Genomic DNA, 24,164 nt, shown 5'->3' on the forward strand with positions numbered 1-24,164 from the left:
GTTCTTTCACTCAAATCCTCATTTTCTTTTCCTTTTCCCCCTAAATTAGCCTTGACATGTATACTCAATAAAATCCTAAATTTGGACTTATCTAATTGAATGTCTTTACTGTACCTTTTATTCTGTCATTTGGTTCTATTGATGAAAAATCATACCAAGAAGACTGAAACCATATAAACTCATAGTCTCCTTCTTCAACTGTTTCCTGTTAGAATCCTTCCACATGTCCTTAGTTATTAATTAGCATCCTCTCCTCTCTTCATTTGCAATAAGGGGTATTTCACATTTATACCACCCATCAAATCCTATCTTACTATATCCCTTCTAGCTCTCAGGAGATGACCTTACATGCTATTTCACAGAGCAGAAATAATTAGATGGGAATAATTTTCTCTCAAAAAATGTACAGTAGTCCCCCATTCCCACAGGAATTCCAAGATCCCTGAAAACAACCAATAGTAGAAAAATTCCATATATGGGTGTCCTTAACTTATGAAAGGGCTAAATCACATGTTTAAAATATTTTAAGTTGAAAATGCATTTCTAACCTAATGGCATAGTTTAGACACAGTACACTATAGAGGATCAGCTGTTTACCACATGATCACATGACCTTTCATTAGCAAGCTATAGTTTGCTGCTGCCACCCAGTATTGCAAGAATATTGTATAACATAATGCTAGCACAGGAAGAAATAAAAATTCAAAATATAAAGTATAGTTTCTACAATGTATCACTTTTGCATCACTGTAAAGTTGGAAATTTTTATGTTAAATCACCTTAAGTTGGGGACTGTCTTTTGGATAGTTACAGTGTCTCAAATTATTTTACCATAAAATTCTCATTGGCTTTAGAGTGGAGAAACCTAACCAAATAATAATAAAAGTTAATGTCATTTATTGATATTATGTTGCTCTAAGAGTAATGCATGAAGAATACAGCATCATTTATGTGGTATTTGCCCCAAAATGCATAACCTGAATTTTATAACAGGGAAACATCAAACACAAATTAACACAAGTTCATGGATATTCTATAAACTACTACTACAAACTACTCTTCAAAAATGTCTGGGTCATTGTTTGAGTCCTTCTTGTTATTGGTATAACAAAATATCTTAAGTTGAGTAATGAATTAAAACAATTTTTTTTTTTTGCGGGGGGAGGGGGGAGGGATGACAGTAGAGAGTCAACTCAGGGATACTTGACCACTGAGCTACATCCTCAGGCCTTTTTAAAATTTGAGACAGCATTTCACTACATTGCCCAGGCTAGCCTTGAATTTGTAATCCTTCTGCCTCAGTCTCCTGAGTAGCAGGGATTACAAACATGTACTACCAAGCCCAGCCACAAAATATTTATTTAGCTTAAAGAGCTTAAGGGTCTTGGGGTTTTTAAAAAATATTTATTTATTTTAGTTGTAGTTAGACACAATTTGTTCATTTATTTATTTGTTTGTTTGTGGTGCTGAGGAATTCCAGGGCCTGGAATGTGCTAGGCAAGTGCTCTATTGCTGAGCCACAACCCCAGTCTGAGCTTAAGGTTTTAAAGTCTAAGATTGGGTGGTCCCATCTGACCTCTAGTGAGGGTCACCTTGGCTGCACCACAACATGGAGGAGGATCTCATGGTGGGAGCAAGTGTGGGGAAGATAGGAAGCCAGAGGAACTCAGGGATCAGGTTTTAATCAGGCCAGTCTTGCTACGGAGAGAAGTAGTTCATTTTGTGATACCAGTATTAATAGATTCCAAGGGTGATACCCCAATGACCTAATTAATTCCCACTATTTCCCACCTTTTAAAGATTCCACTAACTCTCAACATCACACTGAGGACCAAGCCTTCCAGCAAATGAAGATTTGAGGAACACACTCAAACCATATCTAAACCACAGCAGTCACAGAACACAAAGACAAACCAAAGAAAATGTTAATAAGTGGAGACTCTGGATAGACTGTGTACAGGAAGGCTTTGTAATATTCTTACAATATTTTTAAAGTATGAAATTATTTAAAAATAACAAGTTTCGGGGATGGGGTTGTGGCAGAACGCTTGCCTAGCATGTGTCAATTTTCAGCATCACATATAAATAAATAAAATAAAGGACCACTGACAACTAAAAAATATTAATAAGTAATATTTAAAAAATAAAAATAACAAGTTAAAAAAACAGACTTCAGTCCAGGCACAGTGGCACACGCCTGTAATCCCAGTGGCTTGGGAGGCTGAGGCAGGAGGATCACAGATTCAAAGCCACCCAGAGCAATAGCGGGGTGCTAAGCAACTTGATGAGACCCTGTCTGTAAATAAAATACAAAACAGGGCTGGGGATGTGTCTCAGTGGTTGAGTGTCCCTGAGTTAAATACCCAGCTCCCCCTGCCCCCCCAAAATAGACTTTAACTTCTACTTACCATCTCCACAACTGCCTGGTCTAAGTCACTATCTATCACCTTAGCTTGAATTACTATAGTAGCCTTCTAACTAGCCTTGCTGTTTCTCTTTACCCCACTTTAGTATAACTGCAACTCAGGAGAGTATGATCCTTTAAAAAAATAATTCTGATCATATAATTCCACTGCTTAAATTTTTTAATGTTTATTTTTTAGTTGTAGTTGGACACAATATCTTTATTTTATTTATTTTTATGTGGTGCTGAGGATGGAATTCAGGGCCTTGCAAATGCTAGGCGAGCACTCTACCACTCACTGAGCCACGACCCCAGCCCTATTTAAATTTTTCAATAATGGTTCATTCCTTAGGAACAGTAAAGATCAAAGTCTCTGCAATGACCTGTAAGTACTAAAGAATCTGTCCCTGTCTTATCTTTCTGATCTAATTTCCTTATCACACTCATTCCTTTCCAGCTGCACTGGCCACCTTACTGTCCCTGAAGGCCTACAACATACATGGTGAGTTCCTCCTTCAAAGTCTTTTAAGCTTGCTGCTCCCTCCCCCTAGAACATTCTTTCCCCACATTTCTCATGGTTCAGCCTCTTCTCACCTTTAAATCTTTGTCCAAATGGTACTTTCTCAGTAGGTCCCTTCTTGAGCATTTTATTTAAAACTGTAGCATTAAACCAATAACACTCCTATCCATCCTTCTTTGTGTTATGTTTTAAACTTGATATTTTTAAAAAATTCCAGACTTTAAAAGTATTACAAGAATATTGCAAAGAACTCTTGTGTACCTTTCAACCAGGTTCCTATTATTAACATTTTACCATATTTCTCTCTTACTCCCTTCTCTTCTTGTCCTCTCCTTCCCCCCCTCCTTGCCAGTACCGGTGATTGAACCCAGGAATGCTTAACTACTAAGCCAGATCCCTACCCTTTTTTATTATTTTGTTTTCCTTTAAATTTTGAGACAGGGTCTCAAGAAGTTGCTTGGTAAATTGTTGAGGCTGGCCTTGAACTTGCAATCCTCCCCCTCAGCCTCCCAAATTGCTGGGATTACAGGAAAGTGTCACCCTACTGGGCTGCTTTATCTCTCTTACTGTTCTCTCTCTCAATATATACATGTAAAGTCAATTAGTTGCTTTGTGGAGAATTAGCAAGGAAAGATTACTTGTAAAAGCACCAAGGCAGTAGAAAGAAAACCTGATTGTCACACTGCTCTACCCATATATTGTCCAAACTGGGACACTCTCAGACCCTATCTCTAATAAAAAGTAAAAAGGACTGAGAATACAGCTAAATGGTAAAGTGTTCCAGGGTTTAATTTCCAGTACCTAATAAAAGGAAAAGAAAAAAAGAAAAAGCCATATCTACACTAAAAATTTCAAAGTAGTATTTTTTTAAAAATAATTATTAGTTGTCAGTGGACTTTTATTTATTTATATGTGGGGCTAAGTATTGAACCCAATGCCTTGCACATGATATACAGGTGCTCTGCCACTGAGCCACCGCTCCAACCCCTTAAAGTAGTATGTTAACATTCATAAGGCTACCCAATTCCTTAAATAATTTGTTTTGTTGTTGTTGTTGTTATTGTTGTTTATTTGCTTTGGTACCAGGGACTGAAATCAGGGGCACTTGGTCACTGAGTCACATCCCCAGCCCTATTTTATTTTATTTTATTTAGAGACAGGGTCTCAGTGTGTTGCTTAGTGCCTTGACATTGCTGAGGCTGTCTTTGAACTCGCAATCCTCCTGTCTCAGCCTCCCAAACCGCTGAGATTACAGGCATGCCCAGCAAATATTCTGCCTTTTTTGTGGGGGGGGGGGGGGGGTGGAGCCGGGGATTGAACCAGAGGCAAGCATTCTACCAAATGAGCTACATCCCCAGCTCTGAGTTCCTTAAATAGTTTACCACTCAAGAATTTTATCTATAAAGGAATGAGACTGTAGTAGCTCAGTGTAGAGCACACATGTGTGAGGTACGAGGTTCAACCCCCAACAAAAAATAATAATAATAATAAACTATTAAACTATTTTACAATTATTAGAAATCTCCTAATCTGCTAGGAGAAGTGTCATACATCTGTAATCCCAAAAAGCTCAGGAGGCTGAGGCAGGAAGATCAATAGTTCAAAGCCATCCTCAGCAATTTAGCAAGGCCCTAAAACAACTCAGTAAGACCCTGTCTCTAAATAAAATACAAAAAGGGCTGAGGAGCTGGGCATGGTGACACACACCAGTAGTTCCAGCAGTTTGGGAAGCTGAGGCAGGAAGTTCTTGAGTTCAAAGCTACCAGCACCAGCAATTTAGGGAGGCCCTAAGCAACTCCCTATCACGAATAAAATATTAAAAAGGAGGACTGGGGATGTTGCTCAGTTCAATCCCTAGGGAGGGAGAGGGAGGGAGGGAGGGAGGGAAGGAAGGAAGGAAGGAAGGAAGGAAGGAAGGAATTTCCTAAATTCACATTCCCAAAGTCTAAACAGAAAACTGTCTGGTGTTATCAGTGTTCTATAATAGCCAGAAGAAAATTAGGACCCAAAAGTCCACTATAGGGCAGTTCCTTTATTCAACTCACAAAATCATTTTAACTATTTTCAAACAGAAAACTTTATATAGAAAATATAAAAATGGTTTGGAAAAAAAATACTAAAAGGTAAGTCAACCATGTCCCATGCTTCCTTTTTCTTTTTTTGCAGTACTGGGAATTGAAACACGCTAGGAAAGTGCTCTGAGCTACCCTACCAGCCCTTTTTATTTTGAGACAAGGTCTCATTAAATTATCCAGGGAGCCCTTGAATTTGTAATCCTCCTGCCTTAGCTTCCTGAGGCTAATCTCATAGCTGGGATTACAGGTCACCACACCCTGCTGCTTTCCTTTATTTTCCCAAGTACTGAAAAACCTATATCCTAGTTTAAGATTCAGTACTATTGAATCTAAAATACTATTGTTTAAGGGTTGGGGTTGTGGCTCAGCAGCAGAAGGCTTGCCTAGCACATGTGGGGGGCCCTGGGCTCCATCCTCAGCACTACATAAAAATAAAGAAATAAAATAAAGGTTTAAAAAACAAAAACCATTGTTTACATTATGTACCATTAAGAAATCTTAAAAATACTTCCAACTAAATAAAACCATTGACTATAAAAAATATCCACTAATTTCAAACACAATAAAATGTGGGGGAAAATTATATATTTCATAATTGGTGGAATACAAAATTTCTAATTTCATTCTTTTCTAGTCCACTCCTTCTGTCACTTCCTTACTTTAGTTCCTCATCACTATTACTGGTATCCAAACAAATGCTCTCTGCCTCTATGTAGTTTCATTACATTTTCAAAACATTTTCTAGACTACTGGGAATTTACCCCACAGATATGCTTGCTTCTGTGTATGATCACTTCTATATTTGAAGATATTCTCTGGAGCACTATTTCCAACAGAAGTCTGGAAATATCCTAAAAGTCCTTAATAGAGACTTATCCAAATAAGTCATGTTACTACTGTACAAGACTAATAAAACAAAACAATCCAGGTGTGGTGGTGCACACCTGTAATTCGAGCACTTGAAAGACTGAAGCAGGAGGATCGCAAATTGAAGGCCAGCCTCAGCAACATATCCAGGCCTTAAGCCACTTAAGTGCGACTTTTTTGGGGGAGCAGGGGGACCAGGGATTGAACTCGGGGCACTTAACCACTGAGCCACATCCCCAGCCTATTTTGTATTTTATTTAGCGACAGGGTCTTGCCTAGTTGCTTAGCGCCTTGCTAAATTGCTGAGGTGGCTCTTAACTTGCAATACTCCTGCCTCAGCCTCCCAAGCCACTGGCATGTGCCAAAGTACCCAGTGCTAAAACTTTTTTTGATAAACATGTATGTGTACAAGTACAAAAAAACTCAGTGAGAGAATAGAAGAACTATTTTAAAAAGAACTAAGTATATAGAGGATGATGATGGAGGGTAACTTTTCCAATTTATAACACATGTATTACTTAACTTTTATTTGCCATGAACTTTTAATAATAATATAGTAGTTTTTAAAAAGATATTTTTAGGGGGCTGGGGTTGTGACTCAGCAGTAGAGCACTCGTCTAGCATGCATGAGGCATTGGGCTCAATCCTCAACACCACATGAGTATAAAATAAAGATATTGTGTCCACCCAAAAAACTAAAAAATAAATACTAAAAAAAAAACTATTCTTAAAAAAAATTTTAGTTATAGTTGAACATAATATCTTTATTTTATTTATTTATTTTTATGTGTTGCTGAGGATTTAACCCAGGGCTTCATACATGCTAGGCAAGTACTCTACCGCTGAGCCACAACCCCAACCCAATAATATAGTAGTTTTTAAAAAGAAAACAGGCGCCAGGCATGATGGCACACACCTATAATCCCAGGATTTGGGTGGCTGAAATAGGAAAGTCTCAAATTCAAAGATAGCCTTAGGGACTCTGTGAGGCCCTGAGCAACTTGGTGAGACTCTGTCTCAAAAAAAATAAATAAATAAAAAGGAGTGGGGATGTGGCTCAGTGATTAAGTGCCTCTCAGTTCAATTCCTGGTACCAAAACCAAAACAAACAAAAGAACTAACTGGTGCCTGGTATGCTGGTGCCTGCCTATCATCCCAATGAGCCAGGAGGATCACATATTAAAAGCTACCCTTACCAATTTAGCTAGGCCCTAAGCAACACAGTGAGACCTTGTCATAAAATACAAATACAAAAAAGGCCTAAGGCAGGAGGATGGAAAGTTCAAAGCCAGTTTCTGCATATTAGGGAGGTCCTAAACAACTTAGAAAGATCCTGTCTCAAAATAAAAAATAAATAAATAAAAAGGGCTATGGCTGTGGCTCAATGGTTAAGTGCTCCTGGGTTCAAGCCCTGGTACCAAAAATTAAAATAAAAAATAAAAAGCAAACTAATTAATAGCTCCCTAATATTGCAGTGACTCTAACTTGAAAATAACTTCCCTTAACTACATAATCTAGTATAGCTATCTTCCCATGTTTTACATTTTCATTCAAATATTTGGAAAAGGCAATCAAGTACAAAGGTAAGATATGACTCAACTTTCTCATCTACCATCACTATTTTTTTTAAAGGGGGGGGGAGAGAGAGAGAGAATTTTAATATTTATTTTTCAGTCCTTGGCAGACACAACATCTTTGTCTGTATGTGGTGCTGAGGATTGAACCCGGGTCGCACGCATGCCAGGAGGCGCGCCACCGCTACAGCCACATCTCCAGCCCCCTACCATCACTATTTTAAAAAATAGTCATGTAGGGGCTGGGGCTGGGGCTCAGTGGTAGAGCACTTGCCTTGCATGTATGAGGTACTGGGTTCAATCCTCAGCACCACATAAAAATAAATAAATAAAGATATTGTATCAGCTATAACTAAAAAAAGAATTAAAAAAATAGTTATGTAGTATTGAAATATATGTGTGGGAAGACAGATATCATTGTGGCACAGACAACATAATTTGTTAATCATTCCCTAGTACCTCACCATACCCTCCCTCTTGATTCCCTTCCTCTACTCTATTGGTCTTCCTCCTATTTTCATGAGATCTTTCTCCCTTTTAAATATGCCTTGTCCTACTCCTTTCTAGCATCTGCATATGGGAGAAAACATTAGGCCCCAGCTTATTTCACTTAGCATTCTGTTTTCCAATTCCATCCATTTACCTGCAAATGACATAATTTCATTCTTCTTGAGGGCTGAATAAAACTCCATTGTATATATATATACACCTATTTTCTTTATCTATTCATCTGATGAGGAATACCTAGACTGGTTCCATATCTTGGTTATGGTGAATTGGCTATACAATGGCATGCATGATTTACTACAATATGTTGATTTTAGATCTTTTGGATCAATACCAAGGAGTGAGACAGCTGGGTCATGTGGTGGCTCCAATCTTATTCTTTTGAGGAATCACCATAATGCTTTCCAAAGTGGTTGAACTAATTTGCATTCCCACCAACAATGTCTAAATGTTCCTTTCTCCCCAAATCCTTGCCTGCAATTATTGTCCTTTATAGTCTTTTTTTTAATTGTAGATGAAAAACAGTATCTTTATTAATTTATTTTTATGCAGTGCTGAGGATCAAACACAGTGCCTCATATGTGCGAGTCAAGGGCTCTACCACTGAGCAGCCCTGTTCTTTGTATTCTTGCTAACTGCCATATTAACTAAAGTGAGATGAAATCTCAGTGTAGTTTTGATTTACTTTTCCCTGACTGCCACAGATGTTGAACATTTTTTCATTATCTGTTGGCCAATTGTGTCTGTTTTTGAGCTTCATAAAAGTGGCCTTTTACTATTTGTAATTTTTTGGTCATTTTCCCAGTCAATGTTGTTTCTAAAAGAAATCTACCTTGTTAGGTATACTTTGGTACACTTACTTCTCTGCAGTAAATTATTTCATTGTGAATATACCACAATTTTAACCAACCAACTGTTAGTGGACTTTTGAGCTATTTCTACATTTTCCGATAATGAACAATGCTGCTATGAATATTTTTATATCTATATCTCAGGGCATATGTGCAAGAATAAAATTGCTGAATTATAGATTATGCAAATGTTTGGCCAATTTGTTTCACCTTTAAGACCCTATTGAAAGTACTTTAAATACATCAATAAAATTAAATATTCATATATGATAAAAAGTCTCAGGAAACTAGGAATGTAAGGGAAGTTCCTCAAAGGACAGCCACAAAAAGCCTACAGCTAACATCAAATATAACTGTCAAAGACCGAAAACTATCCCTCTAAAATGGGGGAGGAGGAAGCAAGGATATTGGCTCTCACCCTTCCTCTAAATGATACTTTTGGTTCTAGCCAGTGCAATAAGGCACCAGAAAGAAATAAAAGTCTCATAGATCGAAATAAAGAATCTAAAACTATATTTGTAGACAAATACGCCTACAGTATATAAGGAATATCACAAATAATCTACAAAGTAGTTACTAGAATAAATGAATTTAGTAAGGCTATTGGATATCAAAATTAATTGTAGTTCTATGTAGTGATGAATAGCTAAAAATTGTTTTGTTCCACTGATCTGTATGTCTGTGATTTTACTAATATCACAATTTTTTTGTTTTTATTTTTTGTGTTTTTTCAACTTTTTCATATCTCTTTACTGTCTCTCCATCCAGAAGAGTCCCTTTACCTCTCACTATTCTTCATGATAATGAATTCTTCTAAGATACAAATCTGGACAGGAATAGTGGTACATGCCTATAATCCCAGTAATTTAGAAGACTAAAACACGAGGACAGCAAATTCAAGGTCAGACTCAGCAACTTGATCTTTAAAAAAAATTAAAATAAAAATAAAAGAGCTGGAGATGGGGCTGGGTGCAACTCAGCGGCAGAGCGCCTGCCTAGCTTGCATGAGGCACTGGGTTTGATCCTCAGCACCACATAAAAATAAACAAATAAGATAAAGGCATTATGTCCATCTACAACTACAATCAATCAATCAATCAATTTTAAAAAGCTGGGCTGGGGTTTGGCTCAGTGGCAAAGTGCTTGCCTTGCACATGTAAGGCACTGGGTTTGAGCCTCAGCACGACATTAAAATAAATAAACAAAATAAAGACATTGGGTCCACTTATAACTAAAAAAAAGTTTGGGAGGGAAAAAAAGAGCTGAGGATATGGCTCAGTGGTAGCATGCCCTTGAATTAAATGCTCTGACAACTTAAAAAAAAAATTCAAGACAGCTGTCCTACAGGACACCCCATTTGGGAATTTACCAGTTTTTAGGAGATTGGAATTAAATACTTCAGGCAAGAACAACACATTCTACATTCCCCAGCACCTCCACAAAAAAATAAATAAATAAAATCTTCTCCATAATCTTTCCTGTCTGATGTTACACTTATTAAAAAAAAAAAACACACACACACATTCTAAATCCTAACTGGTGTCACTCTTATAATCCCAGCTACTTGAGAGGCTAATGAAGGAGGATACCAAGTATGAGGCCATCTTGGGGAATTTACCCACACCCTATCTCAAAGACAACAACGAGGTGCTAAGCAACTCAGTGAGACCCTGTCTCTAAATAAAATACAAAATAGGGCTGGGGATGTGGCTCAGTAGTTGAGTGTTCCTGAGTTTAATCCCTGGTACAAAAAAAAAAAAAAAAGAAGAAGAAGAAGAAAGAGAAAGAAAGAGGAAGGGAGGGAGGGAGGGGAAAGAAAAGAAAAAGAAAAATTAAGGGGCTGGGGATGTGGCTCAAGTGGTAGCGTGCTCGCCTGGCATGCGTGCAGCCCGGGTTCAATCCTCAGCACCACATACCAACAAAGATGTTGTGTCCGCCGAAAACTAAAAAATAAATATTAAAAAAAATTCTCTCTAAAAAAAAAAAAAGAAAGAAAGAAAAATTAAATATTTCTGTCAAGAACAAGAACAACACACTGAAGTTGGGCGTGGTGTCACTCTTTTAATCACAGTTACTTCAGAGGCTGATGCAGGAGGATAGCAAGTATGAGGCCATCTTGGGCAACTTAGCCAGACCCTGTCTCAAGATAAAAAGTTTTAGCTGGGTACACTGGTACATGCCTAATCCCATTGGCTCAGAAGATTGAGGCAGGCAGATCTCAAGTTCAAAGTCAGCTTCAGCAACTTAGTGAGGCCCTGAGCAACTAGGGAGACCCTGACTCGAATTAAAAATTAAAAACAATAGGGATATCAGGGGGTGAGGTTGAGGCTCAATGATAGAACACTCTCCTGGCACACGTGAGGCAATGGGTTCAATCCTTAATACCACATAAAAAATACAATAAAGGTATTTGTATACACCTACAATTAAAACATAGATATTAAAAAAAAAAAAAGAAAGAAAGAAAACTGACAATGGGTATATTGCTCAGTGGTTAAGCACCCCTGGTGCCAAATAAATAAATAAAGAGATAAAATTTTTAAAAGGGGGCTAGGGAGGTAACTCAGTGGTAGAGCACCTCTGGGTTCAATTCCCAATACTGCAAAAATTAATTAAGTAATTAATCAATAAAAGGTCTAGGGATGTATTTTAGAGTACAGCTTAGTACCAAAAAAGAACAGAATACAACAATTGCAACACTAGGCACCACCTACTACCTAACTAGATCATTTTTAGGCCATTTCACTACTATTGATACAAAGTTTTCTCCTCACTGTGAAGGTATAGTTTCCCCTTTATAATTCATAAATCGATCAATAACCTAAAATTGTCAATTCATAATTTATAATCTGTGGGGTAGTATTTTCATACTCTAAGAATATATTGCTCCTCAGAGATGGGGTTAGGGTTATCTTGTGATCTTCCTGCCCCAGCCTCCTAGTTGCTGGGATTACAGGTCTGTGCACTGGACCCAGCTTGTTTTTTCTTAATGAACATCACTATGACCTCAGGGATTCTTTTTTCCTCACTATTGTCATCTTTTTTCCTTTTTTTTTCTTCTTTTTTTTCTTTTTTTGGTACTTGCGCAGGAGTGCTCTGCCACTGAGTCCTTTTTATTTATTTTGAGGGGGCGGATACCAGGGATTGAACCCAGGGACACTGGACCACTGAACCCCATCCCCAGCCCTATTTTGTATTTTATGTACAGACAAGTAAGTGTCTCACAAGTTGCTTAGTGTCTTGCTTTTGTTGAGGCTGGCTTTGAACTCACAATCCTCCTGTCTCAGCCTCCTGAGCTGATGGAATTACAGCTGTGAACCACCACACCTGGCTTTATTTTGTATTTTGACACAAGGTCTCCCTAAATTTCTGAACTTGTGATCTTCTTGCCTCAACCTTTGGAGTCACTGTGATTATAGGCATGTGCCACCATGCCCAGCAGCACTGCTTTTTTTAGTCAGTTAAATTCCTTTTTTGGGGGCTGGGGATGTGGCTCAAGCGGTAGCGCGCTCGCCTGGCATGCATGCGGCCCGGGTTCGATCCTCAGCACCACATACCAACAAAGATGTTGTGTCCACCGAGAACTAAAAAAAAATAAATATTAAAAAAAAAAATCCTTTTTTGTACCAGTTTTTATATCCTTTTAATATATGATCTCATTTATTTTTAAATTTATTTATTTATTGATTTGAGAGAGAGAGAGAGAGAGAGAAAGAGAGAATTTTTTTTTAATATTTATTTCTTAGTTTTTCAGCGGACACAACATCTTTGCTTGTATGTGGTGCTGAGGATCGAACCTGGGCCGCATGCATGACAGGCGAGCGCACTACCGCTTCAGCCACATCCCCAGCCCTGATCTCATTTATTTTTGAGCACCTTTCTAGCTTTCTGGCCCAAGATGCTTCAAGGGCCTAGCATTTTCTTCACAGAAAGATTTTACAAGATTTTATTCACCATTGTACTTATTGACCTACTCAGATTTTTTAATTGTTCTTGGATCACTATTGGTTATTTTTTTATTGGCCAATATCCATTCAACAGAGTCACCAAAATTCTAAATTCATTGGCATAAACCTGTTCATATCTTTTAAATTTCTACTTTACCTGTAGGTACATGTCTTTTTCGTTCCTAATATTCACTAATGTTTTCTCTTTTTTCCTTTGATTAATCTTAAAAAGTTTATATTTTACTAGACTTTATTTTATTTTTTAAAACATTTATTTTTTAGTTACAGGTGGACACAATATCTTTATTTTACTTTTATGTGGTGCTGAGGATTGAATCCAGTGCCTCAGGCATGCTAGGTGAGTGTTCTACTTCTGAGCCACAACCCCAGCCCTTTATTAGACTTTTTAAAGACTCGTATTTCAACTTTGCTGACCTTTATTAAAACCTCTTTTGTATTGATTAATTCATTGCTGTCATTTTTATATCTCTCTTCGATCTTGACCTTATTCTGTTGTTTTTTAACTTTTTACAAGGTATGCTTAGCTCATTAATTTTCAAGCTCTTGCACTTTAGGCTATAAATTCCCTTTATGTTTTACTAACCCACTCCAGACTTCTTCACCTATCTATCTCTAGCTGCACTATCTCCCTGTCTACTTGACATTTCCACTTACACTAAAAGACAGCTCAAACTTAACATGTCAAAAAAGCCAAAAGCGGGGCTGGGGATGTGGCTCAAGCGGTAGCGCGCTTGCCTAGCATGCGTGCGGCCCGGGTTCGATCCTCAGCAGCACCACATACCAACAAAGATGTTGTGTCCGCCGAGAACTAAGAAAAAATAAATAAATGTTAAAATCCTCTCTCTCTCTCTGTCCCCCTCTCTCTCACTCTCTCTTTTAAAAAAAAAAAAAAAAAAAGCCAAATGCTGAAGCACATTCCTATAATCCCAGCGACTCAGGAGACTAAGGCAGGAGAACTGTGAGTTCAAAATCAGCTTCAGCAATTTAACAAGACCCTAAGCAACTCAGGGAGACCCTGTCTCTAAATAAAATACAAAAAAAAGGTGGGGGAGGGGGCTGGGGATGTAGCTTGGTGGTTAAGTGTCCCTAGGTTCAATTCCTGACACCAAAAAAAAAAAAAAAAAAAAAATTTAAGATCCCCAAAATCTTATCCACCTAAAACTTTTTGTGTTGGGGTATACTCGGGCTTGAAAACATGGATGCTTTACCACTAAGTAACACCCCAACCCTCTTCATATCTTGCTTTGAGAAAGGGTCTTCCTAAATTGCTGGTATTATAGGAGTATACTATTGCTCCCAGTTTCCATCTAAAGTCTTTGCCACATAGTTAAAGGCAAATCCATCCTTCTATCACCAAGGTCACAACTTGGAATTGTTATTTTTTTTTTTAAGAGAGAGAGAGAGAGAGAGAAAGAATTTTTAATATTTATTTTTTAGTTTTCGGCAGACACAACATCTTTGTTTGTATGTGGTGCTGAGGATCAAACCCGGGCCACAAGCATGCCAGGCGAGCGAGCTACCGCTTGAGTCACATCCCCAGCCCTGGAATTGTTATTTTTTTTAAAAAAAAAAATTTTTTTTTTTTTGTAGTTGTAGATGGACAGCATGCCTTCATTTTATTTGCTTATTTTTTGTATTTGATGCTGAGGATTGAACCTAGTACCTCACAAGTGCTAGGCAAGTGCTCTGCCACTGAGCCACAACCCTGGTCCCTGAAATTATCTTTGATTCCTTTTATCAAACTCTACTACATCAATCTGTCAATAATTTGTTCTACCTTCAAAATATATTCAGAAACTGTTTTGGCAGTGCATATATTAATAGTAGAATGACAAATGAGATTAGCATGGCCCCTATAAAAGGATGACACACAAATTGGTGAAATATTCCATTAAAATATATACAAAGTGGCTATATATGTGGAGATATATACATATCATTGATATACAGAATATCTATATTATAGATATACATATAATATGTAGAATATATACCTATTATCTCCAGAAATCATTTTCTTATCACCACTATTTCTGCACTCCTGTTTGTGCTTAAGCTACCTTTATCTGTTACCTGGACTATTATTCTTGCAATAGGTCTCTCTGCTTCTCTTTCCTCCTTGTAGTTGATTGTTATATGGTAATGGGTGATCCTTTCAAAAGTATGCCAGAACATGTTATCCTCTGTTCAATACCCTCCAATGGGGCTGAAGGTATACTTTAGTGGTAGATTACATACTCATTAATAAGCATGTGGGGGGCTGGGGATGTGGCTCAAGTGGTAGCGCGCTCGCCTAGCATGCGTGCGGCCCGGGTTCGATCCTGAGCACCACATACCAACAGAGATGTTGTGTCCTCTGAGAACTAAAAAATAAATATTAAAAATTAAAAAAAAAAAAAAAAAAAAAAAATAAGCATGTGGGAGGCCCTATGTTCAATCCCTAGCACCACCTCCAAAAACAAACCACTAAAAAGCCCTACAACAGTTAAAAAAAGAAAAAAACATGTCCTACATTATCTCCCTTATCTCTCTGACCTCATCTAGTTTTCCCTTTACTACTTTTGTGCTATTCTGGAAAACTGCTCCTTGAACATACCAGAAACACTCATACTTATGATCTTGGTCTAACTCTAAAACTCGATCCTTGGTCTAGAATCTTTTTCCTTCAGATATCCATCAGACTGACTCTTTCAGTATCTTCAGGGCTGTACTGAATTCTCACTCTCTTAATTAAGCCTATCTTAACTGCTTCCTTTTATATAGTTAAAGTATACCCTATCCGAAATGTTTGGGACCAGAAATGTTTCAGATTTCAGAGGATTTTGGATTTTGAATCAGATTAAGTATGCTAAACCTGCACTACAATTCATTCCCAGAACGAATTCCAATGTCCTTTACCCTGCTCTACTTTTAACCTTTTCCCTAAGACTTTATCACCATCTATCATACTAATTTACTTTTCCATTTTGTCTATTATCTATTCCATTTTCCTATCAAATGTTATCCCCACAAGGTCAGAAATTTTAATATATTCATGGATGGATCCCATGTGGCACACTGTAGGCACTCAACAGAATAAGTCACATTCGCTGGGTGCAGTGGCACATGCCTGTAATCCCAGTGTCTCAGGAGACTGATAGAAGGATTGAGGGTTCAAAGCCAGCCTCAGCAACAGCAAGGCACTAAGCAACTCAGTGAGACCCTGTCTCCAAATAAAATACAAAATAGGGCCGGGGATGTGGCTGAGTGGTTGAGTGGCCCTAAATTCAATCCTTGGTAAGCACCATCCCCCCCCCCAAAAATAATAAGTCACATTCCTTTTAGCATGTAGTATTCTCATTACCATTTAGTATTATGTATGTTTAAATTTCTACTATGATTTCTTCTTTGAATCATGAGTTATTTGGAAATTCATTATTTTAATTTTCAAAGTAGCATCCAAATTCTACCTTCTAAGCACTAGCGTGAAACTGCACAGATCTGTATGATACAGAATATTTGAAGCTATGCAAATGTGACATTAGCATAGGAATATTGTACATATAATTAATTAGTTTAAATATACTTTATTCAAGAATTTGTATTTCCTGGGCTGGGGATATAGCGCAGTGATAGATTTTTTTCTTTGCCTAATATTTATTTTTTTTTTTTAAATAAGGAAACAAAGGATGCCGATTAAGAAACTTGACTATTTTTTTTTTTGAGAGAGAGAGAGAGAGAGAGAGAGAGAGAGAGAGAGAGAGAGAGAATTTTTTTTTAATATTTATTTCTTAGTTCTCGGTGGACACAACATCTTTGTTGGTATGTGGTGCTGAGGATCGAACCCGGGCCGCAGGCATGCCAGAGGAGCGCGCTACCGCCTGAGCCACATTCCCAGCCCTGCCTAATATTTTTAAATCTTTTTTTGCAGTGCTGGGAATTGAACCAAGGGCCTTATACATTCTAGATGCTAAGTAAAGGCACTACCACTGAGCTACATCCCCAGCAACTCCCCACTTTCCACCTTTTTCTGTGGTACCAGGAACTGAACCCAAGGCCACAAGCATGCTACTAGGCAAGTGCTCTAGGACTGTACCACATTACTTAGTCCTAGCAGCTAACCTTGGAAGGTTTATCACATAATAAAGTATTCTGCTAATTTATTTAAATTTTTTTAATGGCGAGGGGTCCTCACTATGTTGCCCAGACACACCTCAAACTCCTGGTTCAAGTTACCTTTACACCTCAGCCTCCTGAGTAGTTAGGACCATAGGCATGCAATTATTACGTTATTTCTTTTTATTTTATTTGCAGTACTGAATATGGACCCCACGGGCACTCTGTCACTGAACTACATTCCTAGTCCTTTTTATTTTTTATTTTGAGACAGGGTCTTCCTCAGCTACCTAACTCGTGATCCTCCTACCTCAGCCTTCCATGTAGTTGGGATTACAGGTGTATGCCCAGTATGTAAATATCTTTCTTTCTTTCTTTTTGGTTCTGGGGAATTGAACCCAGGAGTGCTTTACCACTAAGCTATATTCGTAATCTTTTATTTTTTACTCTGAGAAAGAGTCTTGCTAAATTGCAAAGGCTGGCCTCAAATATGTGTTCCACCTGCTTCAGCTTCCCAAGTTACTGGTATTTAAGGTATGTGCCACAGGGCCCAGCTCAAATCATACTTTTCTTGACCTACAATATAGTAGGTAGTAGTAGACACAATATAGTTTATTCCGTTCTGACTTTAAAAAAAAAAAAAAAAAACTTCACCAATTAAACACTATTTTACACAGATAATATTCACTTAGGCTTATTCTCTTAATTATCAATTATTTGCTTAGCATTGCTTTTTATTGCTTAGACCTTCTGTATTATTTTCCTTTAACTGAAGTATATATCCTTTTGAAAGCCATGGAGATCTGCTGGTTTCCAGCTTTTATCTTTCTGGAAATGTCTTCCTTTTGTCCTTGTTCCTAAGTAGCTTTGTGCTGCACATGGTGGCACATCCCTGTAACCCCAGTGAATGGGAGGCTGAAGCAGGGTGATTGCAAGTTAAAGGCCAGCCTCAGCAATGTAGGGAGGCCCTAAGCAACTTAGTGAGACCCTGTTTCAAAAGCGAAAAAAAATAGGAGCTGGGGTTGTGGCTCAGTGGTAGCTCCACCAAGCGCTTGCCTAATATGTGTGAGGCACTGGGTTCCGGCCTCAGCACCACATAAAAATAAAATAAAATAAAGGTATGTGTCCATCTATTAAAAGACAAAAAAAGTTAAAAAAAATAAAATAAAAAAGGACTAGGGGTGTGGGTTAGTAGTTAAGCACCCCAGGTTCAATCCTTGGCATTACAATAAATAAACACATAAATAGAAAGATAGATAGATAGATAGATAGATAGATAGATAGATAGATAGATAGATAGATGGATAGATAAATAAGCAAGCAAGCAGGGGTGCTGGGATGTAGCTCAGTGGTAGAGCACTTGTCCAGCATGCACAAGGTCCTGGGTTCGTAATACATACATACACAATACAAATCCTACTCTATTTACTATTCAGTTCTTCAAATGCCCCTAACTCACTTCTCTCTATCCTTGTCATCTCTTTTGCTAAAAAAGACTGAGATGGCTGGGAATATAGCTCAGTGGCAGACAGCCTGCCTAGCAACCCAATGCTCTGGGGTCAATCCCTAACACAGTACAAATAAAAATTAATAATAATAATAATAATAAGGGCTGGGGATGTGGCTCAAGCAGTAGCGCGCTCGCCTGGCATGCGTGCAGCCTGGGTTTGATTCTCAGCACCACGTACAAACAAGATGTTGTATCCGCCAAAAACTAAAATAATAATAATAATAATAAATATTAAAAATTATTTTAAAAAATAATATTTAAAATTCTAATAATAATAATAATAATAATGGCTGTGCCTAAAGAAAAAAACCCTGCATAACAAAATATCTCTCCTTGGGGAAAGAAAGAATTTAGACCTTCATTCAGGCAATCTTTTCCAAATGAGCCAAGACAAAAATAAAAAGTCCAACATTTTTTGAACAGTAGAACAAAGACAGATGGGTTTGAAAGCACTATTCAGGAGGGTTAAATTTGGCAAAAAGATATGAGATCCAACCCAACCATATACATCACACCTGGCAACTACAAAGATGCCTTAGGTAAAAAGAGCAAAGTCAAAGGACACAGCAGAGTCAGTAGCAACCAATGATTTACATTATAATGACTGTGCACAGTCAACATACATTTATGTTTCTACAAATTTGTTTTTAATGTCCTAGGAAACTAGGATTTTTAAACCATGAAATATATTAAATATCTGTCCTCACTAATTTGAGTTCAGTTTTATGAACTGTAAAAGTTTTGAATAAAATCCATCATACTAATACCAGTATCACACAAGCCCACACACGCAGACACACACACACACACACACACACACACACACACACACCTTTGGTTCAGCATGTAACTATTTATTGTAGCTGTTGTTTTATATGTAGTTACTTTCTTTTAAATACACTTGCCCTTGCCCCTTATGTCTTAAAAATCATCTTTTATTCTTCCTCTATATCTTTACTATTATCATTTGGTTTTGTGTGTGTGTGTGTGTGTGTGTGTGTGTGTGTGTGTGTGTGTCTAGTGGTTGTCATTCCCTGATTCCGATCCTTAAACACCTTTACTTATATTTGGGATGCCTTCTTTCACCTCTTTGGAAAACTGCTTCCTTCATGAAGCCTTTCTCACTGTACACAACTCTGCTCTGCCATGGGGGTTTTCTAGAAAATTTTACATAAACTTTCCCAAAGCAAGCTATATAAACCACTAATCACATGAGATACCAAAAACAACAAAGGGACTCCAAGGTCATGTAAGTTTGAAAAATACTCAATATCCTATCCCCCTGGAAATTCAAGAAACATTTCATTAAAGATACTAAAGTCTCGAAGCATGAAAACAGATTTAACTTTCATTTGGTAATTCCTAAACTTTAACAGTGAAATCCTAAACTAAACATCACCTGTTTTGGGGAAAAGCTGTTTGTACAGAATACAAATCTTTACTGTTATTTTACTATATACTATTGTATATATTCTATGTACCTTCTCACATTCATCAGTTTATGTATATGTGCTACGTATGCCAATCCGAGGGAAAAAAAATCCATGTTCACACTTTAATTGATTGATTGATTGATTTTGGTACTAGGGATTAAACCCAGGGGTGCTTAACATCCAAATCACATCCCCAGCCCTCTTTTATATTTTGAGAGAGGGTCTCTGCAACTCGCTGAGGCTGACTTTGAGCTCATAATCCTCCTCCTGCCTCAGCCTCCTGAGCCACTGGGATCACAGGCGTGTGCCAGTGCACCTAGCACACTTTTGGATTACTGACCTTAAAATTTCACATAAGGTATGCAGGATTAATTGGAAGAATTTAAAGCTTAAGCAAACAGACCTTCAAGAAACATGGTGTGTATACTAAAAATGCATTTCAAATAACAGTGGTTTGCTTGTTGAGTTTTCTGAAATTCTGTAGTTTGCAAAGCACTTTATGTAAATTACTTTATTTAATCCCACCAATGATCATATAAAATGAGTTATATTACTATTAGCTTTAAGAGGCTAAGTTGCAACTATAATATCAATTTGAGTTCAAAGTTCATGTTCTTTACCAGTTAACTACTATACAATATGTTTCTTTATAACCACAACAAAATATGCACAACCTTTCAAGAGTTCTGAAAGTAAGGTGTGAGGTTAGACTTAAGAAAATTTCATTAAATTCTTCATCTTCTTCTAGGTACTGAGGATGTAATGGTAAACAAAACGAAGGCTCTGCTATCACTACGTTTACATTCTATTTGGGGGTAAGGAAGTCCACATACCACATCTCAGTAAATAAGTAAATTATATGTATCATATTGCCCATGGAATACTATAAAATACCAAAACACACTGAAAGAAGTGGGAAGCAGTCTAGCACAATGCTAAAGTGTTGACCTCTGTAGTCAAAACTGCTTAAATTTAAAACTGGCTCTACTGTTTTAAGTAATATATATATATATATATATATATATATATATATATATATATATATATGGATTGAACCTAGGGGTGCTCCACCACCTGAGCTACAACCCCAACCCTTTTCATTTTTTATTTTGAGACAGGGTCTCACTAAGTTGCTGGGTCTGGCTTTGAACTTGTGATTCTCCTGTCTTATCCACCCTGAGTCACTGGAATTACAGGTGTGCCCACCATACCTGGCTTCTACTGTTTACTGTGTGCCATGAAGAAGTTATTTTACTTCACAAAGCCTTTGATTACTTCATTTATACTGTTTATTATTTTGCTTATCATCAATAGAGTTAAGTTAACATACATATCACCAATAGACTTACTCAGCAAATAATACCTCATGAATTGTCATATTAAATGAATGTGAGCTATTTTATTCCTAAAATATTAATATTTTGTGAAGTTAACTACACTAATGACTAGAAATATTATAAAGAATATTATCAAATAGAACAAAGTACCTGGAAGCAACTTGGGCTTTGAATCCACCGTATTGCTTTTCTCCCACTTATTTTTAAGCTTTATATTTAGCCACCTTGAAACCAGGTATGGTTTTCTTTTCCTATGCTATAAAAGTTCTGGCATTTCCCCCACAATAATCGTTAACTTCCCAGAGAATCAATTTATAAAAATTTAAAGTGAGCATAATTTATTTCTCACAGAACTGATGTCAGGATTTTAAGTAACATATGTATGATACCTAGTAAATTATGTTCAGTAACAATATTGGCATTCCAACAAAAAGTGATACCTCTTATAAACTGTTAAAGAAGATAAAAAGTTACTATGGTACTTCCTAGAATCAATAATTTTTGTTCAGTTTATACCTTAGTTACTAAGGTATTATGTATGCTCCTTATAATTCTCTCTTTTAGCACTCGGTATAGTTTTACAGAGTAAGCAATAAGTATTTCCAAATCCATTTTTAAAATTTTATAAATCTGAACATAGTAATATACTATAAAAGAACTTTCAGTTATTCAATTAATACTTTTACCTCCTGGATACAGAGATCGCCATCTTAAAGAATGTATCACACTTGGGGCTGGAGTTGTGGCTCAGTGGTACAGCGCTCGCCTAGCACATGTGAGTCACTGGGTTCAAACCTCAGCAGCACATAAAAATAAAATAAAGATATTATGCCCACCTATAACTAAACAATAAATATTTTAAAAAAAGAATGTGTTACACTTCATTTTGAAAACTAGCATGAGGCATCTGGGGTGTGGCTCAGCGGTAGAGTGATTGCCTCCTGTGTGTGATGCACTGGGTTTGATCCTCAGCTCCACATAAAAATAAACAAAATAAAGATACTGGGTCTAGGGTTGTGGCTCAGAGGTAGAGCACTTGCCTAGCCTGTGTGAGGCACTGGGTTTGATCCTCAGCACCACTATAAAAATAAATAAAGGTACTGGGGCTGGAGATGTAGCTCAAGTGGTAGCGAGCTTGCCTGGCATGCATGTGGCCCGGGTTCGATCCTCAGCACCACATACAAAGATGTTGTGTCCGCTGAAAACTAAAAATAAATAAATAAATATTTAAAAAATAAATAAATAAATAAATAAATAAAGGTACTGTGTACACCTACAACTTAAAAAAAAAAAGTTAAAAAAATAATTAAAAAAACAAAGATACTGAGTTCTTGTATAATTAAAAATATTTTAAAAAACTAGCATGATGTTAGTTCAGTGGTAAAGCACTTGCCTCGCATGTGTAAGGCCCTAAGTTCAATCACCAGCCTCTCAAAAAATAAATAAATAAAACAAAAATAATATAAAGTGAGTTGTGGATGTGACTCAAGTGGTAGCGCATTGGCCTGGCATGCGCGAGGCACTGGGTTCAATCCTTAGCACTACATAAAAATAAATAAAGATATTGCATCCACCTAAAACAAAAAAATATATATTTAAAAAAAATAATAAGTTGAGTTATAGTTCCTAATATTTTTTCCCTTTCACAGTACAACTTTTGCTAAACAGTAATAAATAAATATTACATGTTAGTAAAATTATATTGTTATAATGTGTGCATGTATGAATATGTATAACAAATCCCATCAATATGCAACAACAATGAATGTGTAAAAACAAATCCCATAACAATAAAAACAAATCCCCCCCCCAAAAAAAAGTGGAGTGGGGGGAGAAATACTTCATGTCTCTGCTAGTGAGAACCAAAAGAACTAGAAAATAAAATAAATTAAATTAAATCACTGAAGTGAAGTGGAAGGAAGAAGAGAGATTAGGGAGAGAAGTCACAAACTACAAGTATAATTTGACCCCAGCTCTTTATTTATTTATTTTTTAAGAGAATTTTAATATCTATTTTTTAGTTTTTTTAGCGGACACAACATCTTTGTTTGTATGTGGTGCTGAGGATCCAACCCGGGCCGCACGCATGCCAGGCAAGTGCCCTACCGCTTGAGCCACAACCCCAGCCCCCAACTCTTTAATATAGTTCATTTCTTTCATCAATAAGCCTATGTATGGGGCTGGGGTTGTGGCTCAGTGGTAGAGCTCTTGCCTACCATGTGCGAGGCACTGGGTTTGATCCTCAGCACCACATTAAAAAAAATTTTTAAAAAGGTATTGTGTTCACCTACAACTAAAAAATAAATGTTAAAAAAAAAAAAGAATAAGAAGCCAATGTTTCAACTTTTCTCTAAAAAGAAAAGACTGGGCTGGGGCTGGGGCTCAGCAGTAGTGCACTTGTCTGGCATATGTGAGGCACACTGGGTTCAATTTTCAGCATCACATATAAATAAATAAATTAAATAAAGGTCTATCAACAGCTAAGAAACATTTTTTTAAAATAAATAAATAAAATAAAAAGAAGAGAGTAAGAATGAGGTATTTTTAAAAAATATTTAGGGCTGGGGATGTGGCTCAAGTGGTAACACACTCGCCTGGCATGAGCAGGGCGCTGGGTTCGATCCTCAGCACTACATAAGACGTGTCCACCGAAAACTGAAAAATAAATATTAAAAAATTCTCTCTCTCTCTTTAAAAAAATATTTATTTTTTAGTTGTAGTTGAACACAATACCTTTGTTTTATTCATTTATTTTAATGTGGTGCTGAGGATGCAACCCAGAGCCTTGCATGTGCAAGGTGAGAGCCCTAGTGCTGAGCCACAACAAAGGCCCAAGAATGAGGTATTTTTATAAACTATCTTATCTTGGCTAGAAAAACTTTAATGCTGCTAGGTGTGGTGACACAAGCCTGTAATCCCAGGGGCTAAGGAGGCTGAGGCAGGAGGATCAAAAATTTTAAAAGAGCCTCAGCAACTTAGTGAGACGCTGTCTCAAAAAATAAAAAGGGCTAGGGATATACCTC

General features: G+C 37.1%; 1 protein-coding gene and 1 non-coding gene across 7 annotated transcripts in view; one reads left to right on the plus strand and one right to left on the minus strand.

The window, feature by feature from the left end:
- The window catches only part of Rprd2 (regulation of nuclear pre-mRNA domain containing 2), an 81,152-nt gene that overhangs the window by 42,588 nt on the left and 14,400 nt on the right, over window positions 1-24,164 (minus strand). Inside the window, exon 1 of one of the 6 annotated variants that reach the window (XM_078027633.1) lies at window positions 21,828-21,936. The exons of the other annotated variants lie outside the window; for them this stretch is intronic. The gene's annotated coding sequence lies outside the window, so the exon portion shown is untranslated. Of the gene's footprint in view, window positions 1-21,827; window positions 21,937-24,164 lie in introns of those variants that run through there. 6 annotated transcript variants of the gene reach the window in all.
- On the plus strand, window positions 14,563-14,664 carry LOC120891040 (U6 spliceosomal RNA). The gene has a single exon (XR_005735474.1). It is a non-coding gene; the product is annotated as a U6 spliceosomal RNA (small nuclear RNA).

Source organism: Ictidomys tridecemlineatus, chromosome 11, assembly GCF_052094955.1.
Source record: "Ictidomys tridecemlineatus isolate mIctTri1 chromosome 11, mIctTri1.hap1, whole genome shotgun sequence".
Taxonomy (NCBI): Eukaryota; Metazoa; Chordata; class Mammalia; order Rodentia; family Sciuridae; genus Ictidomys; species Ictidomys tridecemlineatus.